This window comes from Choloepus didactylus, chromosome 8 (assembly GCF_015220235.1).
Source record: "Choloepus didactylus isolate mChoDid1 chromosome 8, mChoDid1.pri, whole genome shotgun sequence".
Lineage (NCBI taxonomy): Eukaryota > Metazoa > Chordata > Mammalia > Pilosa > Megalonychidae > Choloepus > Choloepus didactylus.
Window position 1 is genome coordinate 41,915,697 of NC_051314.1, and position 8,689 is coordinate 41,924,385.

The window sequence follows — 8,689 nt, forward strand, 5'->3', positions numbered from 1 at the left end:
AAACTAGTCATGGAATTACCTAGTCCTGGAATGGATACTGATTTTGGCAAGTCAGTTCTAATAAGATATTTTAGGGGTTGTGCCGGTTTGGATATATTATGTTCTCCACAAAAGACATGTTCTTTTAATCTTTTTTCATTATATCTTTGGATTAGGTTATTTCCAGGGAGATACAACTCACCCAACTGTAGGTGGGACATTTTGATTACATATTTGCATGGAGGTGTGGCCCCATTCAGGATAGGTCTTAATTAGATCACTGGAGTTCTTTAAGAGATGCTTGGAAGGAGAGACTAGGCCTCCCTATAATTGTGCCTAAGAGCCTCCTCCCAAATGCCTCTCTGTTGCTTAGATGTGGCCCTCTCTCTCTAGCTAAGCCATCTCAGCAGGTGAATCACTGTCTTCCCTGTTATGTGAGATCTGACACCCGGGGCAGTAAATCTCCCTGGCAACGTGGAATATGACTCCCGTGGAGGAATCTAGACCTGGCATTGTGGGATGGAGAACATCTTGTTGACCAAAAGGGGGATGCGAAAGGAAATGAAATAAGCTTCAGTGACAGAGAGATTCCAAAAGGAGACGAGAGGTCACTCTGGTGGGCACTCTTACACACAATATAGACAACCCTTTTAGGTTCTAGTGAATTGGAATAGCTAGCAGTAAATACCTGAAACTATCAAACTACAACCCAGAATCCATGAATCTTGAAGATGATTGTGTAAAAATGTAGCTTATGAGGGGTAACAATGTGATTGGGAAAGCCATATGGACCACACTCCCCTTTGTCTAGTTTATGGATGGATAAGTAGAAAAATGGGGGAAGGAAAAACAAAACAAAAAAATGCACCCAGTGTTCTTTTTTACTTTAATTGTTCTTTGTCACTTTAATTTTTATTCTTATTACTTTTGTGTGTGTGGTAATGAAAATGTCAAAAATTAATTTTGGTGATGAATGCACAACTATATAATGGTACTGTGAACAATTGAATGTACACTTTGTTTTGTATGACTGCATGGTATGTGAATGTATCTTAATAAAATGAATAAAAAAAATTAATCGCAGACAATCCTAAGCATTGAAAAGACTGATAAGCATGTTTGGACATGAACATAATGGCATTACATATAAATATTCAAACATTTAGAAAATAAATAATACTTTATTTTGCCACACACACACACACACACAAAGATGCTTGGGAGCTGACAGATGCTTAGAGATGTGGATAGAAGGATATTTGGAAATGCTAAGAGATGAAGCCCAGAGTTTGTCCTGGAGAAACTAAGAGAGGACTTCCAGACATTTAGAGAGAAATGTCCAGGGACAAAGAAGCAAGGACACACAGGTGCTAAGAGAGAGGAACCAAGACACATGCCGAGAGACATTTTGGAGAAGGCCATTTTGAACAAAACTCAGGAGCAAAGGACCAGCAGACACCAGCCATGTGCCTTCCCAGCTGCTAGAGGTGTTCTGGATGCCATCAGCCCTTCTTCAATGAAGGTATCCTCTTGTTGATGCCTTAGTATGGACACTTCTATGGCCTTAGAACTGTAAATTTGTAACCTAATAAATTCCTTTATAAAAGTCAATCCATTTCTGGTATTTTGCATAAGAGCAGCATTAGCAAACTGGAACAGGGTTCAACTGAGGAATTTTAAATATGATCTGATATTAGAAGAGATGAAAGTTTGCTGAAATGGAAAGTTGGAGACTGTTGATTGAGAAAAAGTTATAAAATAATATGTAAAATTCTTCAAGCTGTAACTTAAGATTAGGGTATTTCATGCATAATTGTATGTATGTATGTCTTAATAAAAAGTTAAACAAACAAAAACAAACACCAAAAACAAGCACAAATGTAGACCCAGCAATTCCATCACTAGTCATATACCCCAAAGAAATGCATATGTATGTTTACCAAGGCACATGTACAAGAATATTCACAAGAGCACTATCATAATTTCTAAAACCCATAAACCATTCAAATGCCCTGTGCTGGCTCAAAGCTGTTGTGTACCCCCAGAAACACCATGTTCTTTTAATCCATCCCTGTGGGGGCAGAACTACTGTAGATGGGACCTTTTGATTAGATTGTTTCCATAGAGATGTGACCCTGTCATTCAAGGTGGGTCTTAATTTGCTTGTTGGAAACCTTTAAGGAAGAGACATTTTTTAGAGAAAGCTCAGAGACATGAAAATATGTAAACCAGAGTTTGCCTTCAGGGTCAGCTAAGAGAGAAGCTAAGAGAGACATTTTGGAGAGACATTTTGGAGACAGCCATTTTGAAACCAGAAGCCAGGAGAGAAGGGCCAGCAGACGTTGCCATGTGCCTTCCCATGTGACAGAGGAACCTCAGAGAAGGTGTCTACCTCTTGATGCCTTAATTTGGACATTTTCATGGCCTTAGAACTGTAAATTTGTGAACTAATAAATCCACATTGTAAAAGCCAATCAATTTCTGGTATTTTGCATTCCAGCAGCTTTAGCAATTAACAATAGCGTGAATGAATAAGTTTTAGCATGGTCACCATACAGAATAGTATAAAACAATGAGAATAAACAAATTACAACCACATGTAACAATATGAATGAAATCTCATGAACATAGTATAGAGTGATAGGGCCCACACACTAAAGGGTGTATATATATATATATATATATATATATATATATATATATACTGTTTAAATGCATTTTTTTAAAGTTTAAAACAAGGTAAATCTAATCTATGGTGCAGAAAATATCAGGATAGCGGTTTCCTTTGGGGGATGGTTGAGAAGTGACTAGATGGAAATGTCAGGGAGGATATCTGGCGATGTCTTATTTCATGATCTAGGTACTTTGTGTTCATTTTGTGAAAACTCAAGGACTGTACCTTATGATTTGCATACTTTTCTTTATACTTCAAGAAAAAGTTTGCCACAACATGTATATGATCTCATTTGAGGACAAAACATACATATGTGCATATAGATGTTTGTATAGAAAAAATCTGAAAGTATATGCAATAACATATTAACTGTAGGGATTATGGGTGATAAAAATGTTATGAGTTTTTTTGGTTGTGTTTTGTATTTTACAATTTTCTGTAATGCACATGCCCTACTTCTATAAAAATAATAGATTAACAAAGACAGGGAGCAAATCAAAGAAAGGATGGCAAAGTGTTAGTATCTGTTAAATTAGTATTTGGAACACTGTTTTCTGTTATATTATCATAGTGTAGATAATATAAAATTTAAGCATCTAGCAGTGGCATATTATAGGGTTCCATAAATGATAACTCTTACTCTTTTTCATAATCTGAGAAATGTTGAAGGCCCAACTAAATTGAAAATAATCAATTATGAGAATTCAGATTATACCATTAATAATACAATTGTCACTAGCACTGGTGAACAAGCTTGAAACAGGAGCAGAAAGGCAGATAATTGAATTGGTCCATATCAGACCTAAGTTCAATCATAGCATCGAGAGCTAAAGATGTAGCATCATTAGTTGATGAAGGGGTCATTGAAGGGGTTGACTTTTAAGATCATTAAGGGCATAAAAGCAAAAGAGAAAATTGATAAACTATGAGAATAGCAGTCCAGGAATTGGAAATGTGATGTATACAGTTTGAGAATCACCAGATATGTATAGTAATAGGATAAGGGACTAAATGAAGCAAAGATTCCAGCAAAGCTGTGGTTATTTACACAAATAATCACACCCAAGTGCAAGAAGGTCAACATGTCATCTTCTTGGTGAATGTGACCCAGTTATAGGTCCACAAGTTGCAGAAGTGTTCCTATTAAAATATACTTTCACAATATGGTGCCTGGAATGACTCGTCCACAGAACTGTCAGATAATATATCTATGTTGTTTCAAGCCATTAAATTTAATATGATTTGTTGTGGCAGCCATAAAAGCTAACACACAAATTTTAATAAATTTTATAAACTTCGCATTTCATTAGTAGTCCAACTGTGTTAAAAACGAAATTATATTGGCGAAAGTATTTTCCACAGTAGAAAGGGTAAGAAACTAAAAATTTTCAAAATTTCCTATGACAAAGTCCAAGACTCAATAATTTCCTACAATTAAGAGGTATCTTTGCTCACAAGAAGGCCAAGGGTTAACTTCATGACAAATAAATTCTAAAAGTCAAAAGAAATTTATTTCATAATACCAGAAAATAACCGTATATAATTTTTAAAGTATTATGCAATCTTTGACAGCACAAAGAAACCACCAAATTAGTTTCTTTTTCTAGGCCTCAGAAACTATACTAACCTTAGCTAAGTCTCAAACAATGAAATATTCTTACCAAGACTTTAAGAAGTGATTAAATTTTAGCTTTTTGTGATCTGTGCTTTGTATTTCATTTGCAGGACTTTAGAATATGAATAAAACCAAATACCAAGATTCACAAACAGATGTTGAATAAGACATCAGCATCTGGATGTTTACCACATGGGAGACAAAGTGTAATGGAAATGAAACTGCAAAACATTAATCTTCTGGGAATGTTTGCTTCCTGAAAACCAAAGCCAATTTTCAATAAAGTGAGAAAAGCTGTGAATCAAATACAAACACAAAACAAAACAACGGGCAGTCCCTCAGAGAGCCCTCATTCCACCTGGCCAGCGGCTTGGGGTGCCTTCCTTCCCGGTGGCGGGACACCTGGATTCAGACTTCACCTCCTCGACCCCGCAGGGCGATGGAAGCAAAGGGCCCGGAGGGCCTGAGCCGGTTTGAATGGATTGAGTTGACTCTCGGACCTGGCTGAGCTCCCAATGCCTTCGCGGTGGGCCAGAACATCAAAACAATTTGCCAAGCTTCTGAAGGAGAAGATCACCCTGGGGTACACACAGGCTGATGTGAGGCTCCCCCTGGGGGTTCTCTTTGGGAGAGTGTTCAGCCAGATGACCCTCTGCCACTTTGAAGGTCTGCAGCTGAGCTTCAAGAACAGGTGTAAACTGCTTCAGCTGCTGCAGAAGTGGGTGGAGGAAGCTGACAACAATGAAAATCTTTAAGAGATACGCAAAACGGTGACCCTCCTGGCATAAGGCCCGAAAGAGAAAGCAGACAAACATCGAGAACCGAGAACCGGGAGGCAACCTGGAGAACATGTTCCTGCAGTGCCTGAAACCCACGCTGCAGCAGATCAGTCACATCGCTGAGCAGGTCGGGCTGGAGAAGGACGTGGTCCGTGTTGCTGTAACTCGTGCCAGAAGGGAAGGCGATCCAGCAGTGACTCTTCATTACGAGAGAAATTTGAGGCTGTGGGGTCTCCTTTACCAGGGGGACCAATGCACTTTCCTCTAGCACCAGGGCGCCGTTTGGTACCCCAGGCTATGGGAGCCCTCACTTTACTACTCTGTACTCCTCCATCCCTTTCCCTGAGAGTGAAGGCTTCCCTTCTGTCCAGGTTGCCAGTATGGACTCGCCCATGCATTCAAACTGTGGTGCCTGTCCTTCCCTGGAGCTGTGCGCAGAAGAGAAGGGAGAAGTTGGGGAAATGGGACCCTGGGGTTTGTTACCAGAGCTTTTGGGATTAAGTTCTAAATTCAGTAAGGAAGGAAATGGGAATGCAAAGGGTTGGGACAAGGAGGTGTTGGGGAAACCAGTTGGAGGGAAGGTGAAGTTCAGTGATGTTCTTGATTTTAATCCCCACATCACACATCACTTTGTTCTTAAATAATGAATGCTGGGACACAGTAGGAACCACCCCCACCTACCCCACCACACCCCCAATAAAAATCTAATGTTCAAAATAAAACCCCTGGAATTCAGTGTAAACTCAATATATTCTATTAAAAGTTTAGATCTCTCCTATGCAGAACTTTCTATTTGGTCTTATGAGATGATTCAGAAGACTTGATCTCCAACATTAAGGAGTTTAAATATTCCCTGCAGAGTCAAGGAAGGTGCAAGTGAAATGACTTAGAATTATTACATGGCAACTGTTGAGAAGTGCAAAATGGCAGCTATCAAGAGCACAATATTAAAATGAGGTAGAATACTGCAAAGAGTACAATGAGAATAATTGGGGAAGAAAAGATATGGTATGCCAGCTTGCAACTGTTATGGACCCCAAAAGAGCCATGATCTTTTTAATCCAATCTTTTTGGGTGGAACCTTTTGATTGAGTGTTTCCATGGAGATGTTAATCAACTGTGGGTGAGACCTTTGATTAGATCATTTCCAAGGAGTGTGCACCCTGCCCATTCTGAGTGGGTCTTGATTAGTTCACTGGAATACTTAAGAGAGAAGTTAAGAGCAGACACAGACCCAGACACTTGGAGATGCTTGGAGATGCAGACAGAAGGACATTTGGAGATGCTAAGCTAAGAGATGAAGCCTTGAGTTTTCCCCAAAGAAGCTAAGAAAGGATTCCCAGATGCTTAGAGAGAAACACCCCAGGAGAACCAAGCAGAGAGCTGAGAGAAGCTAAGACAGACAGAAGGCCAGAGACATTTTGGAGAAAGTCATTTTGAAACACAACCCTGGAGCAAAGGACTAGCAGACACCAGCCATGTGCCTTCCCAGCTGGCAGAGGTGTTCAGACGCCACTGACCTTCCTTCAGTGAAAGTATCATCTTGTTGATGCCTTAGTCTGGACAGTTCTATGGTCTTAGAGCTGTAACTTTGTAACCTAATAAATCCCCTTTATAAAAGCCAATCCGTTTCTGATATTTTGCATAATGGCAGCATTAGCAAACCAGAACAGATGGAAAACCATACACCCAGAAGTAATGAGTTGCCAGCTACATGATGAAATTGGAGATGCACTGGCAAAGTCATTCTTACAGGGAAAACACGTCCCCTAAAAGCCTCCCAAGATGATTTAAACTTTCACTATTAATCCAACCAATTAGCTATTCAATTAATCAGAAAATATTTATTGCCTATTTACCACATGCTTAGTATGGTACTTAGTATGGGTAATGTCATCCTCATTTCCTTCAGCTTTGGGACATTTGAAATTTGATTGTTGTCTGAAAAAGATAATATAGAAAGTCATTATCAGACAATAACATATAACTGCTCCCTCCTCTTTTTCCTCACACCTTACTTCCCCAAAGAATTACAATAGCCTTTTAAGCACTTTTCAACTATCCATTATACACACTGTTGCTAGAGTAATCTATAATATCCTAATTGTCATCATCTAATTACTTACTATTCACCTGTCAAAATTTACCTGTGTAGTAGCCTGATTCTTCAGTAGTGCTGAAGAGAAACTAGGAAAGGTTTGAACAGAGGTGGGGAGGGGCTCAGGAAATGCCTAGAGCTTGTCGCTTTCATGAAGTCTATAGGTCCCGGTGAGAGAAACAAATGAGAAATAATAGACATGATACAATGAAGAATGAGTGGATGCATACATTTTTGAAAGGTATCATTTGAAGAAAGATAAGACTTCAGAATTTGGAAATTGAAAGAGATATTTCAGAGTCAATCCACACAAAGTTGGTAATTCATATCATGAGAATGGAGGAGGAGCTTCTGAAAATGATAAATGTTAAGGGAAAGAAGCAAGGAACCAGGAATTATTTCTCAGAAATTCCTGAAGGGTGGTGGGAAATCAAAGAAATCAGAGAAAGAGCATTAGAGGGAGAAATAATAGAAGAAATGATTGTGATAAAATTTGCATTAGGGATTTTAAAAAGTTCCATACTATTTGCAGTCAAAGAATTTGTGTATGGGATGATGTAACTAAGACAAAGTGTCCTGTGAAATTCCTCCTGATTCTCCTTCAGGTCAGGTAGGCTTTGATATTAAGCAGGCTAAATGGTTACAATTTTTCTTTTCTGGGAATTAAATAAACCAGAGCTGCTTTTCTGATTGTTTATAAAAGATGAAAATGAGCTGCCAAGACATAGTTAATATAATATTGTATATGTTTGAAACTTTTTGTCATGGAGAAACTTTTAACAAGCCCTAGCATGACATCTTGTTTGTGCACATTCCCAGTCAAGTAACTTCTCAAATTTCTTATTCTTAAAACAGCTCATTAGTATAAACTGGTAGCCAAACTGCATCATTAGCCAAGCAACATTGCTAATTCAGCTACTAAAATGAACTGAGTTGCTTTAAGTGATTTTACCTATTGACTCATTAAAATGAACCACAATAATCAAATATTTTTATTTAAATTGAAGTGGCTAAAGGCTAAAGGTGTTTTAATTTATCCATACAAGTTTATATAGAACTTGACTATAAGGAAAACATCACTTTGGGATGCTATCCAAGAATATAGACCCTGTGCATAAAGAGGAATCAAGGAATGAAAGAGTAAAAGAAGAAAGTTTATACAGTTCTCCAGCTCTTAAGTTCCCACTATCAAAGTATTTTAGAGGTTGACATGACCAAGAATGGCCAGTCTCTGGCATGTACTGCCACTCCCTTATTCTTTGGCCACTGTCCTTTCTGCTGCACAAGGGTGAACATAGGACTCTGGGCAGCTTTTACCAATTAATCTGAGCTAGCATCCTATTTGAAAACAAATTGCCACCCCCAATATATTCAAAGGTTATCCAGGAAGAATTTGAAATGGACTAGTTTAATGTGTTTTTCACAATAGTATGTGATCACAGTTCCATAAATCCATGATCAAGGTGAATGGCACACTATTATTTATTACCTATATCATCTATCTGCATTTCCCCTTAGCACAGGCTCCTGTGAGCTATTGCTTT

The 8,689-nt window shown here is 38.5% G+C and overlaps 1 pseudogene; it reads left to right on the plus strand.

Moving 5' to 3' along the window:
• The first annotated feature begins 4,783 nt into the window (after positions 1-4,783).
• On the plus strand, positions 4,784-5,691 carry LOC119542610 (annotated as a pseudogene).
• The last annotated feature ends 2,998 nt before the right edge of the window (positions 5,692-8,689 follow it).